General features: G+C 44.3%; 1 long non-coding RNA gene across 1 annotated transcript; it reads right to left on the bottom strand.

The window, feature by feature from the left end:
* Nucleotides 1-4,972: 4,972 nt before the first annotated feature.
* Nucleotides 4,973-14,455, bottom strand: LOC141423255 (uncharacterized). Its single transcript, XR_012447974.1, has 2 exons — nucleotides 13,750-14,455; nucleotides 4,973-6,702 (listed from the first exon to the last, which is right to left on the bottom strand). It is a non-coding gene; the product is annotated as an uncharacterized lncRNA (long non-coding RNA).
* Between the last annotated feature and the right edge of the window lie 5,523 nt (nucleotides 14,456-19,978).

Below are 19,978 nucleotides of genomic sequence, written 5' to 3'. Positions count from 1 at the left end.
TGTACTGTCTCAGTCCATTCCTGCTTCTATAACAAAATATTTTAGTGGAACAATTTTTATTTTTTTTATTTATTTTATTTTTATTTTTATTTTTTTATTATTCATATGTGCATACAAGGCTTGGGTCATTTCTCTCCCCTGCCCCCACCCCCTCCCTTACCACCCACTCTGCCCCCTCCCTCTCCCCCTCACCCCTTTAATACCCAGCAGAAACTATTTTGCCCTTATCTCTAATTTTGTTGAAGAGAGAGTATAAGCCATAATAGGAAGGAACAAGGGTTTTTGCTGGTTGAGATAAGGATAGGTATACAGGGAGTTGACTCACATTAATTTCCTGTGCATGTGTGTTACCTTCTAGGTTAATTCTTTTTGATCTCACCTTTTCTCTAGTTCCTGGTCCCCTTTTCCTATTGGCCTCAGTTGCTTTTAAGGTATCTGCTTTAGTTTCTCTGTGTTGAGGGCAACAAATGCTAGCTAATTTTTTAGGTGTCTTACCTATCCTCATATCTCCTGTGTGTGCACTCGGTTTTATCTTGTGATCAAAGTTCAATCCCCTTGTTGTGTTTGCCCTTGATCTAATGTCCACATATGAGGGAGAACATATGATTTTTGGTCTTCTGAGCCAGGCTAACCTCACTCAGAATGATGTTCTCCAATTCCATCCATTTACCAGCAAATGATAACATTTTGTTCTTCTTCATGGCTGCATAAAATTCCATTGTGTATAGATACCACATTTTCTTAATCCATTCGTCAGTGGTGGGGCATCTTGGCTGTTTCCATAACTTGGCTATTGTGAATAGTGCCGCAATAAACATGGGTGTGCAGGTGCCTCTGGAGTAACCTGTGTCACAGTCTTTTGGGTATATCCCCAAGAGTGGTATTGCTGGACCAAATGGTAGATCGATGTTTAGCTTTTTAAGTAGCCTCCAAATTTTCTTCCAGAGTGGTTGTACTAGTTTACATTCCCACCAGCAGTGTGTTTTTCCCGCATCCTCGCCAACATCTGTTGGTGGTGGTGTTGCTAATGATGGCTATTCTAACAGGGGTGAGGTGGAATCTTAGCGTGGTTTTAATTTGCATTTCCTTTATTGCGAGAGATGGCGAGCATTTTTTCATGTGTTTTTTGGCCATTTGAATTTCTTCTTTTTGAGAAAGTTCTGTTTTAGTTCACGTGCCCATTTCTTTATTGGTTCATTAGTTTGGGGAGAATTTAGTTTTTTAAGTTCCTTATAATATTCTGGTTATCAGTCCTTTGTCTGATGTATAGTTGGCAAATATTTTCTCCCACTCTGTGGGTGTTCTCTTCAGTTTAGAGACCATTTCTTTTGATGAGCAGAAGCTTTTTAGTTTTATGAAGTCCCATTTACCTATGCTATCTCTTAGTTGCTGTGCTGCTGGGGTTCCATTGAGAAAGTTCTTACCTATACCTACTAACTCCAGAGTATTTCCTACTCTTTCCTGTATCAACTTTAGAGTTTGTGGTCTGATATTAAGATCCTTGATCCATTTTGAGTTAATATTGGTATAGGGTGATATACATGGATCTAGTTTCAGTTTTTTGCAGGTGAACAATTTTTATAAACAGAAATTTATTTCTTACAGCTCTGGGGGCTGGGAAATCTGAGATTAAAATGCTTGCAGAATGGATATCTGATGAGGGGCAGATTGCTCATAGATGGCACCTTCTGTGAGGAACCAGCAAACAATGTGTCCTCATGTGTTAGAAGGAACAACATACTCCCTGAGACTTTTTTATAAGAACACTAATCCCTTTTAAAGAGTGACCTAATCACCTCCTAACGGTCCCATCTCTTAGTATGGATGCATTGCAGATTAAGTCTCAATATGAAATTTAGAGGGGACACAAACACTGAAGCCACAGCAGGAACAGAAGAATAGGCGACTATAGCATGTTTGCAAAATTTTGGAAAATAAAAATGTGGACAGCTGCTAACTGACTTAGCCATGTGGTGGCAGTTGAAACAAGAGTACCTGAAGCTGAGAATAAAAAAGAGTAGCAAGCTAGTTCACAGGAAGAAATTCCAGAAAGATAGTTGGAGGACACAGGTAAACAGGCAAGAAGGAACAGGTGTGAGGTCAAAGGGAGGAAGGATTGGCTGAAAGTCTATAAAAAAGTGAATAGATCACCCAGGTCCCCACTTTTTCTCCATGTGCATGTTACTATGGCCTGTCACAGTAGTAAAAGGTTACAGGAAAAGCAATTGATATGCAAAGAATTGCCTTCAGGACTGCAGCAGGCTTCTTATACCAAATTTTTTAGGTACCAAAGAGCATAGAGTAATGCCTTCAGAATTCTGAAGAAAAATGATTTCAAATCTGACTGCCAAACTGTCAAGCAAGTGTGAAGCAGAACAGAGACATTTGTAGATAACGCAGTTTCAGAAAGTTCCCTACCTGTGGACCCTTCTCAAGAAGCTACTAGAATATGTGGATCACTATAATAGCATAAACCAAAACTCAGGAAGGCATGGATATAGAAAATAACAGTCAAACAGGAAAAATGAAAGGTGTGCAAATGGTATGGTGAAGGGGAGACTCAGGAAGGCATTGCTGGAGTGGAGCCAGAGACAGAAGGCTCCAGAATAAGATACCTGGGAAGAAGCTGGAGTTACAGCCCTCTGCATAGGTTGGACAGATGGGGAATGTGTGTTTGGAAGCCATTGGAATGGGAAGATTCAGCCCTGGATGCAAATGGGAGTACACATTACATGCATAACTCACCTTGAATATTGGCCCATGTCAATATGGGTACCTCAGCAGTCAGGCCTTGGCTGTGTAATACTCACCATCTACGCAGACAACATTTAATTTGCCTCCAATTTACAGAAATAACCATGGTTTCCGGTTTGGGAATGTTACAAATATGGATAGAGTGAGTACCTTTGTCTTTGTGCTCAAATGAGAGTTGATCTATAGGATAAATTTGATGAGAATTTTTTAAAATAAGGTTTTATGTTGGACATGAAATGGTACATATTATATTCCAAATAATATTGAGTGAACTTTGTGACTCATAAGACAATCAGCTCTTGATTATCACGGGAGGGTCACCCCCTTGAGGATTTTCATGTAGAGACTCTGGCTGGTCCTCCAGTCATAGCATCAGTCAAGATGGACGTGAGAGTGGGGAACAGTGTAGGTCACCCTGGAACAGCTGAAGCAGGCAGGAATGGGTGCATTCTAACACATGTATGCCTAGTTACGTTCCTCTGTAGGTTTTAAAATAATTTGGCAATAACTTGCCATTTAGAATTGCCTACATCTTACCCACCCACTCCCAAGGAGCTGAGTGAGCAGAACCATATTTTGTTTGTTCCAGTGGAAAAGCATTCATATTCCAAAATGATAGTTTCTTGTCAGAAGAGCCAAGTCATGGCATGAAATTCAGAGCCATACATAAGTAAACTAAAGGGCAAGAGTTAAAGCCACTGAGGTTGATGTGAGCCAACACGGACATTAACAGCTTTCAGCCCCTGTCCTGGCTGCCTAGCTCATTCTTCCTCTGCTCCTGACCTTCTAGGTTGAAAGAAAGCAAGCGATTGAGATTTACTCTAAAAGGACAGAATTGTTGTTAGAACACAGTCAAGTTGCAATCAAGTGCCTGATACCCGGAGAAGAAGAGGAAAGGAAGATCCCATCAGGAATCACCAAATAATGTGTTCCAGAGGAGCTGAGTTGTAAGAGAGTGATGGAGAGAAATGAGGAAGTAGGTGTGTTTAGGTTGGTGATAAGACCTTAGGCATTCATTGTGTTTAAATCAACACCTAATACATGTTACTAATCATAATAATGTTAGAAATAAATGTTCAGTGGTGAAATTTATGGTTTGTCCATTAGCATAAGAGTTGTTAAGAACTGGTCTTCATCAGGACTGGCGATGTAGCTCAGTGGTAGAGTTGCTTGCCTAACATATGCAAGACCCTGGGTTTAATCTCCAGCACTGCAAAAGGAAAAAATGAAAAGAGGGTTAGAGGAGGGCTAGAGGAGTGCCTGGCAAGCATGAAGCCCTGAGTTCAAAACTCAGTATCATCCAAATTTTTTTTCAAAGAATTGATCTTCATTGATAATACTATTAGAATTCAAATTTTGAAGGTACTAGTTAAAATTAGTGGGATTCTGATATTATTAAAATGTCAATACACTCAAAGCAATCTACAGATTCGGTAAGATCCCTATCAAAATCCAATGACATTCTTACAGCAATAGAAAAATCTACCTTAACAGCCATAAGAATACAGGGACCTCAAAAAATCAAACCTCTTGAAAAAGCAAACAAAACTGGAGACTCAAGTTGGGAAGGTGTTCACTACTGTAGTCCCAGCACTCAGACTAAGATGAGAAGATTGTGGAGCCCAGGAGCCTAGGCAAGTTGGGCCGGTGGGACTGGGTGCTCCTGGCCTGCAGAAGCTTCTCTCTCAGCATTCCAGAATTGTCCAGTGTAAGGCTCACTGTTGTAGTTTGGAAATGAGATGTTCTCCAAAAAAGGCTCATACGTTGGGGGCCTGGTCCCCAGCTGGTGGTGCTATTTTGGGAGGTTCTAGAAACTTTAAGAGGTAGGACCTAGCTGGAGGAAGTAGGTTACTGGGTGCAAATCCTTGGTGTCTTGCCCCTGCCTCCGCGTGTCACTCAGTTGGCTCCTGTTGAAACTTCTGTTGCTAAAATCCCTCAGTCTTTTAGTTTTGGTTGTTTTACTTTGTTTTGTTTTTGTCATCTAGGCAGCTCTCCTCCAGTTTGTGTGCACTTGGTAGACTTTGGATGTAATTAGAGTGAAATGTCAAGGCCTACCCCTCTGGAATTACCGATTTCGCTCACCTCTGATTCAGCAGAGTTGGCACCCATGCGGGGCTATGTCTTCTGTGGCTTGGCTTGGGCCAGTAATGGAAATGATGAACCAGAACTCCACGAAACCACTGGACACTGCCCTCAGGGATATCAAGGTCTTTTCCAGTAAGGCTAATAGTTCCAGTTTATTAAACATTACTGTGCTCTAGGCATTATACATATATTTTCATTTGATAACCACAACCGTCCTCCAAATAGGAAGACAGTCTCTATTTTAAGATACAGAAATTGAAATTCAGTTTGAGGAACTTTATCCAACTGGTTGCCCTGATACAAAGTGCGCAGATTTACGATTCCCAATCCCAGACTCAGGTTCTGGCCCATACCCCAAATGCCAGGCCCTGCTCTATCAGATTCCACCACCAGGTGGCAGTAGAGGCAACAGGCCCAGGACTAACCTCTGGTTTGAGGTATAATTAGCTGTCAAGTGCATTTTTTTCCCTAATAAAATTAGCAGTGACTTTTATTGACTTGACTAAAACTAGATTATTCAGCAAAATAAACATTAACCAAACAGGCACATTCCTCAGGGTGAAAAGATAATAAAGTAAACAGACCTTTGAACTTGGACCTTTCAACCTGGATTTCATCAATATAATTCCTCAGAGAAAAATCTCTTTTGGAGCTCACCCACACTTGGATGATGCCCCCTGATTTTCTGCAACTCTGTGCTGCCTCTGTCCCCTGCGCTGGCACGCCTCTAGCAGTGATTAAGGCTGTAGTGTGACCCTCCACTGGGAGAGCCTTTCAGAACCTGAGGCCAGCGTGTGGACAGTGGGACCTTGGTGGGCAGTAAAGCCACCCAGGGCTTTCCAAGGTGCCCTTCTTGGGGGGCCTTCCAGGTTTTGGAGGAAATCCCCTACTCACCACCCCCCAGCCACCCTTCTTGTGAGGAACGCCATGCAGGCTAAGAGCCTAACACCTTTCATTTCTTCATTCTCCCAATCACAGTTTGAGATTTTTCTGCCTTCTTAATATATATGTTTTGAAAAAAGAGCCAGGCGCACACATGTAGTCCCTGCTACTTGAGAAAGTGAGGCAGGAATCGAAGGCCAGTCTGGGTACCATAGCAAGGCCAGGCTGAAAAATAAAGGGGGCGCGGGGGATGGCTCAGTAGCATGGTGCTTGCCTGCATGTGAGGGGCCCTGGGTTCAATCCGCCTTTCTTTTTAGCATGGGGCTTTGCTCACTGACTTTCCTCTCTTGGCTGGCAGCATCTTTTCAAACCATTTGTACATATATTTGAATTATTGAGCTGTGTTATATTTCTGGAAAAGCAGAACACCAAAAGGACTTTTTAATATTTTACCACACCTCAGTCCTGCCTGGATGGTACAGGGTTTAACACCAATCTGCTCCCAGAAGTCCCAGGCTGGGAGCTGACTGCCTCCCAGTGCCCTGTCCTCACGCATAGTGGAGGGTCTCTCTGCTCCTCAGATGATGACCAATGACTGCCACCAGAGTTAGGGACTTCCAGGTGGGGATGGCCTTGGAGAAGCAATCAGGAGTGGTGCTGCTAAGCTGCATATTAGGGAATTCTTAAAGTCAAGTTCAGACCTGATTTGACTTCTGGCTCTACTTCTTACAAGTCTTGTGACTTGCTGAGCCTCAGATTCCTCAGGGCAAAGGGATAAATACAACCCCTGCTGTGCAGAAATGTTGCATTAGATACACTCCGCAATGCGTGTCCAGAGTGCCTGGCACACTGCTAAGTGCTCGGTAAAGTTGGCTGTCGTTCAGTTAAATAAGGGCTGGAGAACCATGGAACGTCATTAGTGATGGTCCAGAAGATCACAGTCTTGTTCTCTCGGTTAACCAGATGTCTTGCTTTATCAACCTGAATGAAAATAACAAGTTTTTTGGTTTTGTTTTTTGGTGGGACTGAGGTTCACACTTCATGCTTGCAAAGCAGGTGCTCTACTGCTTGAGCCACACCTCCAGTCCTTTTTGCTCTGGTTATCTTTGGAGATGGAAGTCTCACAAACTATTTGCCCAGGCTGACCTCGAACCTCAATCTTCCTGATCTCAGCCCGCCAAGTAGCTCAGACCATAGGTGTGAGCCACTGGCGCCTGGCTGAAAATGACAAACTGTTTTTAATAATAAGTTTTTATTTTATTATTTTTTAAATAATAAGTGACTCCAAGCTTCCCACATACTACCTATAAAGAATGCCCTCCCTGGATCTCCTCCGTGGGTAAGCTAGGAGCCTCTGGGTGCTTCCTAGTCAGGGTTACTTCACCTCCCTGAGAATAAGCGAATAGGCCCAAAAGGTCATCCCTTACCGTGGCAGCTGCTAACCAAGCAGGTATCCAGCAGTGTGAGGCCGCGCTTACTCAGAGGTGCTTTGAGGGCAGGGCCCTGGCTACTGAGGAACCTGCTGGGACACTGAGATCTGTCTCCTATGCCACAGTTGTTTCTTGGGGCTGAGGACTGGGACACAAACTCCTCTCTCCACAGGGTTATGCTCAGCTTAAGACCAACCTGGGCCCCTATGGGAGCTGTGAGCTGGGCATGGTGGGACATACTTGTAATCCCAGCACTAGGGAGGCCAAGGGAAGAGGAGCTCAATCTTGAGGCCAGACTTTGTCTTATGAAACAAAACTAAAAGAAATAAGAAACAAATAAACAAACCAAAACAAAACAATGTTTTAGGGATGTAGCTCTTTGAAGTTACATGCACAGGACAGGTCACAAGCTAGGTACTGGTCAGCCTGAGCCACAACTTCCTGCAACCTGAGAGAGAAGCTCCCCGGTTCTTAGCATCACCTTTAGGCTGGAGGCTGCTGCTCATTGTGGCTACCAGCAGAAGTAACATGGTGGCCCAGTGATGCATGAGTCAGCCAGGACCAACTCACCTCTGTAGCCAGGGCCACTCCATGTGCTCCCAACAGCCCCAAGTCCAAAACCCTAGAGCAGTCCTAACTCTCTGGTTCCAAGGGTCATGCATTTCCTGACCTGGGCTCCTTTTCTACCCGGGCCTCCCATTCCCTCCAGAGGAACCAGCCCCTGATGTCCATGTATTCAGGTGAGAAAACTGAGGTCAGAGAGGAAAGGTACCTGCAGCCACCAAATGTTATGATACCCAAGTTAGAACTCTTCCTCAAACCAAAATATGCCCAGGTTAGAATGGTGAGTCTGGGAGGAAGAGTCAGGGGTCAAAGGCAGGGGTCAGAACAGCCTGGTGAAGTCTCTATGCCAGAAGGACTGGGCTGGCAGCTTTTCAGATGAAGGGTGGAAGTGAGGGAGAGGCTAAGGCCCAGGGGATGCTGGGTTTTAATTTTTAATAGTAACTTCCTTCATGAGCTATGCAATTAGATACTCAATGAGTCAGAGGCACTTTTTTTTTGAGAATTATAAGGAAATACTTAGAGCTGACCTATGAGCTACAGGACTGTTTAAAAACGAAAACCAAAACTGAAAAGCCTGGGGTCTGTGGATTCCCTTTATTTGCATGTGAGCTGCCATTAATCTGTAGAGTGCTGTTTGGGGCCCTAAATCAAATGAACTAGTTAGTGTAGGTGTCTGCAACTCCCTTTAGGACAACTACTCAAGCAGGGAACAGGGACAGCCTGGAAACTTTAAGATCAGGTTCTTCTTTTCCCAGTCGGCTGCATAAACACAGTGCATAAAACACAAAGGCAAATGTGAACACCACAGCCCTTCCCAGAAACCCCTGTGCAGATGGTGGGTCCACACAGAGTACTCAGTGATTTCCCTAGTCTACACTTTCCTCATTGAACCTGGGAGTAGCTTAGAGTACTGGCACCAAGGTGCTGGGTGCAGGGGAGCCATGGGGGAATGAACTCCAGTATGGAGTAGCTCAGAATGGCAGGGAAGGACAACCTAGCTGCTGGGAGCACTTCATTGCAGACTGCAGAGAAGAATCTGAAGAAGGGAGCTGTTGCTTTAGGTATTGGCTCCTCTTTTCAGCTTGTTATGGTTTGGATTTAAGTATCACCCAAGGCCCAGGTGTTAAAGTCTTGGTTACCAGCCTGTGGTGCTATTAGGAGATAGTGGAACCTTTAAGAGGTGGGGCTTAGGGGGAGGAAGTCAGGTTACTAGGAGCGTGCTCTTAAAGGGGATATTAGGATCCTAGCCTTTTCCTTTCTTTCTCTTTGCTTCCCACCTGCCATGAAGTGAACAGACCTCCCCTGCCTCCTGTGCCCACCATGATGTACTATGCCACTGCAGGCCCAAAATAATGAGGCCAAGCAACCATGGTCTGAAATCTCCAAAATTCTGAGCCAAAATAAACCTCCTTCCTTTAAGATAATTGTTTATCTCAGGTATTTTGTCACAACCACGAAAAACTAACACCTTAAGATGATGGTGGATCAATCTCAAAGTGTGGTGCCTGGATCAGCAGAGTCATTCCACTTGGGGTTTCTTTAGGGAGTCAAATCCAGGACTGGATTTGTGACCCAAGCAGTATTGCACCTCCCTAGCAAGCATGCAAAGCATTGAGTTGAAACCTCAGTACTGCCAAAACCCCCCAAAAACATAGAAAAGCAAATCCTTAGCCCCACTCTGACCTGCAGGATTAGGACAACTGGACAGCTGGGGTGGGCCCACCAGGTAATTGTACCAAGTGTCCAGGTGACACTGCTTCAGGGCCCAGTGTTCAGAGCTCTGTGCTGAAGCTTGCTGGGGCTGCACAAATTTTGTGCCTAAGACCATGGGCTTTCTACAGACAGACAGCCCCCAAACCCAGTGGATCTACGAGAGGGCTAGAATGCACTAGGGTGCAGATGGGAAGGAGGCCCGGGGCTCAGGCCATGCAGACAGATGGACTCATACACCTCCCTCACCCTTCTCCCAGCCCCATCTTGCCACTGGGCAGGATGTGACATTGGACCCTACAGAGCTCAGGTCTGGTTCTGTTGGTCTGGAGATAAGGCCCGGAAATGTGCATTTCAAGAGCTCCCCAGTTATGCTGATGGTCAGCCACATTTGGATTTCTGGCTTAACCTCTGTGAACCTCAGTTTTCTAATCTATTAGAAAGGATAATAATGCTGGTCATGTGGTGGACACCTATAATTCCAGCACTTGGGGGAAGAAGGCAGGGGATTTAGAGTTCAAGGCCAACCTGGGTTGCATAGTGAGACCCTGTCTCAAAAAAAAGAAGAAGCTGGAGATGTAGCTGAGTGGTACATCCCTAGCATGTACGGGTGCTGGGCTTGATGCCCTGCACTGTAAAAAAGACCAAAAAAAAAAAAAAGGAAGATAACAGTATGTATCTCCACTGGGAAGGGTGAACCTTCTACCTACCTCTCTTCAACCGGAGCATAGCCTTTTAACTAGTTTGAGGCTTCAAATAAAATTCTGTTGGGATTTTCTGTATTAAGATAAAATGAGGGGCTGGACAAGGAGGCTTATACCTGTAATGCCAGCTACTTGGCAAGCAGAGATGGGCAGGATCATGGTTCCAGGTCAGCTGAGGCAAAAAGTTAATGAGACCCCACCTCAACTGGTAAACTGGGCATAGTGGTTCACATCTGTAATTCCAGCTAACTCTGGAGGCTGTAGGTAGGAGGCTAGTGGTCTAAGACCAGTCCTGGGCAGAGGTACAACATTCTATCTGAAAAATTACTAAGGTGAAAAAGGACTGGGGGCATGGCTCAAGTGGTAGAGTGCTTGCCCTGAGTTCAAACCCCAGCACTGCCAAAACTAACTAACTAAATAAAATCACTGCATGATCCAGCTTGAGCCTGAAGTCTGGCCAATCCTGGACTCAGTGTCACAGGATCTGGGTATGAGGGTCTCTGGCCTTCACCTTTAACTGGGGAATTAATATGAAAGATTTTTGGCATCTAAGTGACCATAAAAGAAATCTCCTGTCTACCCTGTAGAGGGAGGGAGCGGAGTGGGTGGTAAGGGAGGAGGTGGGGGCAGGGGGGAGAAATGAACCAAGCCTTGTATGCACATATGAATAATAAAACAGTAAAAAAAAAAAAAAGAAAGAAATGTTAGGGCTGGGGGTAGCACTCAGTGGTACAGGGCTTGTGTCACATGTACAATCCTCAGTGCCACCAAGATAAAAGAGAAAAATTTGAAGAACCAGTTCTCTTCTTGAACCCCCCCCAACCCCAGGCAGAGCAGGGTGCAAAAGGCAGATTTGCCGATTTCCTTGGGGGGTCTCTCCTGCCTCACCCCAAAGGAAGGGGTGCTATCTCCAGTCTCCCACTCATGCAAAGGCTTCTGCAGGGCTCCCTGGAGACTTTCCCGAGCAGCACAACAAACCACACAAAATTAGTACCTTAAAACAACCCTGATTTCCTTGGATTTACAATTTAGGCTAGGCTTAGTGGGGACAGTTTGTCCCTGTTCCACTTGGAGTCACTCACACTTTGGCTGGGAGGTCAGCCGGTACTAACTGCTGGCGGGGGACTTGATTCTACATGTGGTTGCTGGGGCTCCCTCAGAACGTGGAGGCTGGGGCCCAACAGAGAGGAAGGGGAAAGTCTAGGACTGGCCCAGAGACACTTCCATGACACGCGATGGTTAGACAGCCACAGGCTAGCTCAGAGTAAAGGGGGTAGAACAGTAGACTTCTTGATCGCTGGGTGGCATGGGGTGGGGGTTGAATGGTGGCCATCCTGGCAGACAGCAGCCATAACACAAGACCTCTGGAGTTGGGGGAGGTGCACAGAGGCCTGGTATCGAGTCCCTTCCCCAGGGTATTAAAGACAGATGGGCTAATCTGAGGCTATGAGGCACAGCCTGGTCTTGCTGGTGGATCATTCCAGACTTCACTAGAACAAAGCATAGTGTGCCAACCTGGGTAAGAAGTTCTGAGACCCTGTCTCAATCATTAGCTGGGTGTGGTGGTGCCTGCCAGTCATTCCAGTGACTGCTGGGCAAAAAGTGAGACCCTATTTGAAAGATAATGACAGCAAAAAGGACTGGGGAGTGACTCAAGTTGGTAGAGTACCTGCCTTGCAAGCATGAAGCCCTGGGTTCAAACCCCAGTACCACCAAAAAAAAAAAAAAAAAAAGAAACTCAGCTTTAGCTCTCTGCCAACCAGACAGCTCAAAGCCACCTGACTAAGCAGCAAGCGACCACCCCTTATCTCATCTCCTGCCCTTTCCCTGACCTGGTGTGGAAGCAGCACCTTGGGGTGGCTAGGGGGAGATGGGGTTGGAAAATTAAGTGGATCCCCCCTTCAGAGACATCAGGGCCTACTACGAGCACTGGAGCAAGACAGGGAGCGCGCTTTCCCTTAAACGAAGACTAAAGAGTGACTGACCCACAGCTATCCAGCTGAGACTCTTTCTGACTGAAAGCGGCTCTCTAGGACCTAAAACCAAGCAGGAAAAAGTATGGGAGTGCTGTTTTCATCCTGTAGCAGAAGAAAAGCTTTCCCCCTGAATAAAGTTTACAAGGGCGGTAGGAGACAAGAAATAAAGTTTGGATTTGGTCTCAAACCATGCAGGCTCACCACACAGATCTACTTCATGATGTGCACAGCAGATCACCGAGTAGGTGTGTGTGTGGCTGGAATGCTGGCACGACCCCATGGTCCACAGATCACAATGCTACACTCAGCACTGGGCAGGCCCTTTTTCCTATGACCTTCCTTTGCCAGGGACAGAGAGGTTCACCAGGAAGTTCAGCCAGATCCCAGGGAAGCTGTCAAAGATGAAATGAATTTCAGTTTCCCAACAGGACCTCAAGCACCAGATAGAACCAATCTCCAGCCCTCCTGCAGTTCTTGCCTTGATCACCTCTTCACGCCTCTGTGCACCTTGGGTCAAGGGCATCTGCACTCACAGATTGAGATCTTAATGTTGCCTGGATTCTGGCGGCCATGTTGTGGGGACAAGCAGACTGGGGAATGCCAGCTACATCAATGAAATACAACCCAGAATGTCTGTGTGTAGTTTTAAGAGCAGAATCTCTTGGGGGTAAGGAGGAGGAGAGGTTAGACCATACTGCTACAACCTTATCCTCTCCCTCAGAGTCTCTCTTCAGCTGTCCCTGCTTGCCACTCACTGCTTTCCCCTTGACTCTCTGTCCCAAGGGTAAACACATAACCTTTCTCTTATGATCTGGATGGCCGAGACAAAGCTGGCCCGCTTAAACGAGGTTTTACCAAAAGCACAGGGCGTACCCATAAGAAATGCATGCAAGGAGTAATTTGAAAGTGTCTAGGGGAGTCCAGGTCACAAGGCAGGGTATACTTTGTGACTCTCTCCAGAGGTCCCTCTCTCTCTGGCCCATCCAATGGGCCAAGGTGGATACCACCTCGGCCACCTCCACCAAGACGGTCCAAGGTCAGGATAATGGGGCTGGTAGAAAGAGGCCGAGTCCCCAGGGCTGCCCACCTAGGGCCTCATTTAAGGATCCAGTTCCTTAGATGAAGGGGCTCCTCTTCCCATGGGGTTAGTCTTGGGAATGACATCACTTCAGGAAAGTCCCAGGAAGTCAGGTTCCAGCAGGGGAAAGATGACATAGCCAGAAGGGACTTTGTATGAAGGCGTGGGTCAGGCTTAGCAGAGATGAACAAGGGATGGTGAATTCCCTTGGGCCTGCATTGCTGCCCCCCAACCTGCAGGGAGGGAGGGAGAAGTTGCCAGAACTCACTGAGAACTGTTGCTACAGGAGAGATTCCCCCCACCCCCACCCACAGCAGGTCTGTGGTCATCAGCAGAGAAATGTAGCCATTGCCAAGTCTGTAAGGAGGGTTCTGGGGGAATAAACACCCCCATGATGTGAGGCTCTCCCCTCTTCTGATGTCCTGCTGGTGTTTCCCATGGGGTAAACCACAAGTGTCTTAAGTATTGGTTAGGCCAAGATTTAAATGACTCTTTTAAAATGGTACCAGATCAAATCGTTCAACCTGAAACCTTCTGTTGTTTAGGGAGATAGATTTGTAGCTTACTCATTTCGACAGCTCGCTGAGAGGATGATTTTCTTAAAATAGCTGGACTGCTGAGGCCATGCTGAAGCTCTTTTGGGGAAGAGGTGCCCGGCGTCCTCCTTAGATACTTTCCCACATGAAGTGTTTCTTTCACATTAGATGGAACTTTCTGGTGATCTATAACTGGCCTCTCCATGGCCCGCATTCCAAGAGTCTTGCTCACAAAAGTTGTTGTACGCTCTAATTTCAGGAGAATACTGGATGTATTCTTCTGTATTTCCTCAGGCCTTTCCTCCCACCATAAACACCTATGGACAGCCCAGCTCAGCCCCAAATCCAGCGAGAGAGCTGCACAACACTCTCCCTTTAGAGCTGTTTAACCAGCCCTCTGCTTTTAAAACCCAGAAGTCTTAGCCAGAACAAAGTTCTTGGAACATGATTGCTCTCATCAAAAGCCTGCGCCAAGGGGTGGGAGGGAGGTTTCAACCCTCTCATCTAGAGCCTTGTTATTTGAGTGAGGTCAGCCCTGCCCTGCGCCACCCAGATGTGCTCTCCATGGGACATCAGGTTGGTCATGACCAATCAGTAACGCTAGAGCTTCATAGATCCTTCTTGAGTAACAAGTACTGGCTCTTGCCTAATGTGGTCACCCCTGATGTTTGTGCCTGGGTGAAACAGTGGCATTCTCTGTTGTCTGCATAGGAAGTCCAGCTCGTAAATGTTTACAAGATACTGTCAAAAACAAAAACAAACAAACAAAACCCTGCTAGCCAAATCCCATGTAGCACCCCTTCTCTAAACATTTGAAGAATATATGATGTTCTGCTCCAAGACATCTAATAAAGGAAAGCCTTCTACTCATCCACACTCTGGGAGCCCTGCCCAACTTCAAATTAAAATAATGATGTGTCTGGGGGGAGCTGGGGGGACGGCCCCAAGTAGCTTGCCAAGAGATACTCGAATAGGATGGATACAACACATCCTCCTACAACACCAATTTTGTTCAAAGTTTGAGGAGGAAAACACATTTTTTTCCCTCTAAACACATTATGAAACAGACTGTAAAATTCACATGGATTTTAAATATAAATTGCAAATTTTCAAAGAAATTTTTAGCTTACAGCTGGCCTTTTTGGGCTACAACCTCTTCTCACTCACCCCAACTGGAATTCACGCGAGGATGCCTTAATGCCAAAGCCAAAAAGGTAGGGGATGGCAAAGGGCTTTGTGTAGGGCAGGGGCCCCACAGATGAACCCCATGTCCAGAAGACAATGCATGGTCCCCGCCTCAGGCAGTTGCATAAACATTCTTCCTTGCGCAGGAGTTGATGTCTCGCTGTGAGCTTTTATAGTAACTTCACAGAGAGCCATCCAGGAGACTGCATTTAAGAAGATTTCTTTATAAACTGGTTAAAGATAGTCTTCAGTGTCCCTCGATACCCTTTCTGAGAGGATTCACATAATAAATTTCTGCTTGATTTTAGATCTTGGTAAAACTGCCTCCACAAAAGAATTAGTTAGAATTCTTTGTCTTATTGGACAATGAAAATTATGTAAGTTATTGTGTTTCTTTCTGCTTCATTGCCAGACAGCTTAGAACCAAACTTCCCAGTCTTACAACACGTTCCATGCTGGTGCCAGAATACTCCTCTGCCACCTTCAGATGGACTCTAGGATGTTCTATCCTTACCTGTCAAGTCCTGTTCTGTGTTGTAAACAGTAAGTCCAGGAAGCAAGGTGGCATACATTTTAATGTAAATATTTTTCCAATTAACTTTTAAAAGAACGTGATCAATTTACAACCAAAATTTATATACAAGACCAAAAAACTATTAACATAAGCTAACAGAGAAGTCAACACCTGGAGAGGAACACTTGATTTTTTTTAAAGGAAAATTTATGTACATTCACAATTGTTTTGCTATTACAAAAAAATACTAAAGAAATTATCTATGTGTACAGTTTTCTGATTAGTTCTTTAAGATATATTTCTAGAAGTGAAATTTTTGTTCTTCTGGTGTGATTATTTTCAAGGGCTTTGTTATGTCTGTTGGCATGCTTGGGTCACAAGAGCCAGTACAGCACTGTGGTGTGTGTAGACTCTGGACAGGGGGTTCAAACTCTGGTTCCACAACTGAGTAAAATTACAAGCAAGGTGCCACCCTCTGTGCACTTTAGAAGATAACGGTAAATGCAGTAGTCTACTCAGCAAATTGTAGAATAGTAAAGAAGGAGCAAGGCAGCATAAATACTAGAAAGCCTAAAGCAAAGAAAAAAAAAAAAAGAAAACCCACATACCATTGTGAAAATAAATCTAGACAAGTTAAACTTGCCTAGTAAAAGACAATGGTCCTCAACTTGTCAAGAGCCAGATGAGAGACTGAAGCCTTCCTCACCTTACCCAGCTAACCCTCTACCATGAAATCTGGTTAGCATACCCAACCTACCATGGCCACTGTTCTTGTCACAATGACCAAGGTCACATCAGTGGTCACTAAATCCAATGGAGTCTTTTTGTTCCTTATGTTTCTTAATCTCTTGGCTTTCGGCCACAGATATTTTAGGAAGAGAGAACGGCATGTTCAAGGAGTTGAAGGTGAGAGAGAACGAGGCATACTCATGACAAAATAGTCAGTGGAGGCTCACCAGAGCTGACACCACCCTTCCCCTGGCTCCTGCTTTCTCTCTACCTCTCTGGCTGCTCCTTTTAAGAGCTTTTTTCCTTTGCCCATCCCTTACATGTTGGCGCTTTCCTCACAGTTCTCTTCTAGGTGCTTTCTCTTCTCTGTCCTTTCTGGATGATCTCAGTCATTCCCAAAGTTTCAATTACAACCCCTAAGGTGGTGGACCAGAGAGCTAGACTCCTAGACCAGACCTCTCTCCTGAGTTCCAGACCTGTATATCCAACTGCACATTGAGTATTTCCTCTTTGGAATTTTGTAGGAACCTCAGTCAACTAAACTCATAATTCCTCCTTGTATCTTTCTCTTGCTAGTCATTGACACCACCTGGTTGCTAAAATCAGAAAGCCAGGAGCCAGCTTTGAGTCCCCTCTCTCTAACCCACATCACGTGAATCAGCCTCTCCTAAAGAGAGGCTTCAAGTTCATTTGCTTCTTTACAACCTCACTGCCAATACCCTCTTCTAGCCCACCACCCTCCCTTGCACGGGCTGTTGAGTGGCTTCCCTACTTCTAATCATGATAGGCTCCAATCCAATATCCATTGGGTTCCAGACTTTTTCTTCTATAGCAAAAAGGTGAATGAAGTGTGACCCTTCATATGTTGAATTACCCATGCGATCCAGACGTTGGAATATCATGGAAAAAATAGTTAATAACATGTGGAAAGTTGTTTTCTCACCTGTTCAGGGAAAACAGTATTATATGCAATATATAATAAATTGTATTATATATAATATATTTATGTATGTTCATCGATATATACAAAATATATATATTCTGATCATAGTTTTGCTCATGATGGTTGATTTTTTTGTTTTGGTTTGGTTTTGTCTTTTCTTTTTTGGTGCTGGGGATCAAACCCAGAGCCTTGCACATGCTAGGCAAGCCCTCTACCACTGAGCTACTTCCCAGCCATGGTTGTTTCCTTTTTAATAATTAAAAAATATATTTTTTAAGTACTCCTGTGCTGAAATCCTTCCACAACAAGGCTGTCTTGAGCTTCCACTGAGTTTCTGGCATCTTGAGTGTGCCTTGCTCTTTCTCACAGTCTGGTCTCTCTTTTCTAAAGTATTGTTTGCCCTTTCTTAGTTTAATTCTTCTCATTTCCCAGTCTCAAATTTAATGTCACCTTCTCAGGTTAGGCTGTCTGGTCATGTGCTTCCATGTCACCATATATTTCTTTTCTCTACCATTTGTTGCAAAAGTATGGGAATGTCATACTTAATTGTCTTGTCTCCTTTTTGGACCACAAGACCCATGAAGGTGACAAGCTTTTTTCACCACCATGTACCCCAGTTATAGAATACATGCCAGACATATTCTATATCAATGAGCAATACCAAGAGGTTGTGCCCTCTTTGCATTGCTCATAATGGAAAATGGGGGAAAAAACCCTGGCAAATAAACAATTTCTAACATGAGGGAATAAGTTAAATGAAGTGACCCTTCATATGTTGAATTACCCATGTGATCCTGTCATAGGAATATCATGGAAAAAAGTTAATGACACATGGAAGGATGGTTCTCATCTATTGTTTGGTGAAAACAACAGTGTCTTATATGCATATTTATAGTCTGATCATATTTTTGCTCTTGAAGGCTGTTTTTTTATGGCGAAAAATCATATATTTAGAATTAGCCAGCTGGACTCAGTTTAGATCCCAATTTCGTTGGCCACATGCTCTTGTGTTTTTAATTTTCCTTAGAATTCTTCATCTCATCCATCTACCTATTTCTTTTGTTCTTTTCAGCATGTTTTATGAAAGACACATCTTCTATTCTAACAATCGCCAAGCAATTTCCTAACATTTTCTTCTTCTATCCTATACTAGCTTGCATTTTCTAGTCTTTTCCACTTCTTTCCATTCTTCAGGGAGAAGATTGGTCCTTTTTCTTACTCAGTAGTATTTTTCATGTGCTTCATTTTTCCACCTCTTTTATATGCACATGGAACAAATGAAACAATGTCATCCAGCTTGGCCCCTCGTTACCAGCTTGAGAGATAATCCCATCCTGTCCCTAGCAACTGGAGGGAAGGTTGGTGTGGATGTTTCCCAGGCAATTTCTGAATTCTAGAGAACTCTGGTACGGCTTTGTCACTGAGGTGACATCTTCCTTGATAACTGCTGCCCAGCTTTTTGATTCTGTAACCTCATGTGATTGCTTCTAAGCAATGTGACTAATTCCAGGAAATATACAAGATCTGAGAACCTTCTTAGACCAGATATGCATCAAAAGGACTGGGGTAGTGGGCACCAGTGGCTCACACCTATAATCCTAGCTACGTGAGAGGCTTAGATGGGCAAAATCAAAGTTCGAGGCCAGCTGGGACAGAGTTTCCAAGACCTCATCTCCAAAAATAACCAGAGCAAAATGGAGTAGAGGTATGGCTCAAGTAGTAGAGTGCCTGCTTTGCAAATGTGAAGCCCTGAGTTCAAACCTCAAACCTACCAAAAAAAAAAAAAAACCAAAAAACCTGGGGAACCAATTAAAAGGCTTCCATTGGCCAATAATTTGAACACCAGTTAGGATAACTGCAGTGGATTGAAAGTACATCAAATAATAAATATCATGCAAAAAAAAAATCCTAATTGATTTCTAGGGGAGGGTGCTAGAAGCCAACTCATTATTTTGAAGATTGATAAAGGTAAGAAATGTTTGCATTTATGTTGCTTTTCCTGTATGGACTGAATCACAGAGAAATCACATTCAGACTGTGGGAAGTTTCTTTTCGTAGGAGCTTTACAGTTCATAAATGAAGAAGGAAGGGTAGAGGTTGAACCATTGAGAACCTCTAATGTAATGATGGACCTAGACTTTGATCAGCAGCAGCCACATTGGGCTGAATGTGGCTCAGTGGTAGAGCACTTGCGGAGCATGCATGGGGCCCTGGGTTTGATCTCTAACTCCCCCTCACAAAATAAATAAATAAACAAATAAAACAAAAGCTACCAACAGAACACAAAGAGCCAGGTGCAGGCTACCTACCTGCAATTCCAGCTACCCAAGAGGCTGAGGCAGGACAATCATTTGTGCCCAGGATTTCAAGGCCTTTCCATCCCCTGAAGAAAGAAAATAAGAGAGCTATTAGCACACATTAAGGGACTCCTGGTGAAAACAGCAGCCTATACAGTAGGTCTTGCCAAAAATTATCTAATAAGCCTGATGAAGTCCTTTGATTCAATTCCCATTTTATTGGAAATTTAGAGATAGAGGAGTGAAATGAACATATTAACCCCATCAACACAAGGATGCAATTATCAAAACTCAGACTGTGCAAAACTCTACAAGACAATTAACCTGCTCCTGTCCACAAATAATTTATTAGGAAAAACAAAAGCTTTATATGGGAAATGACAAAAGGAGAATATTAAACATTTCAAAAATATAGCTCCATTCTCAATGGATGGATCTTAATTGGATCCTGATTCAAACAAACTGGAAAATTACAGCATTTAATCAAACAATTGAAACATTGAGCACTGAATGGATTTCTTATAATGTTAAAAATTGTGCTGGGCTGGTGGAGTGGCTCAAGTGGTACAGCATCTGCCTAGCAAGCGCAAG

This window comes from Castor canadensis, chromosome 5 (genome assembly GCF_047511655.1).
Source record: "Castor canadensis chromosome 5, mCasCan1.hap1v2, whole genome shotgun sequence".
Lineage (NCBI taxonomy): Eukaryota > Metazoa > Chordata > Mammalia > Rodentia > Castoridae > Castor > Castor canadensis.
Note: the sequence above shows the minus strand (reverse complement) of the source record. Positions and strands in the feature narration are given on the sequence as shown.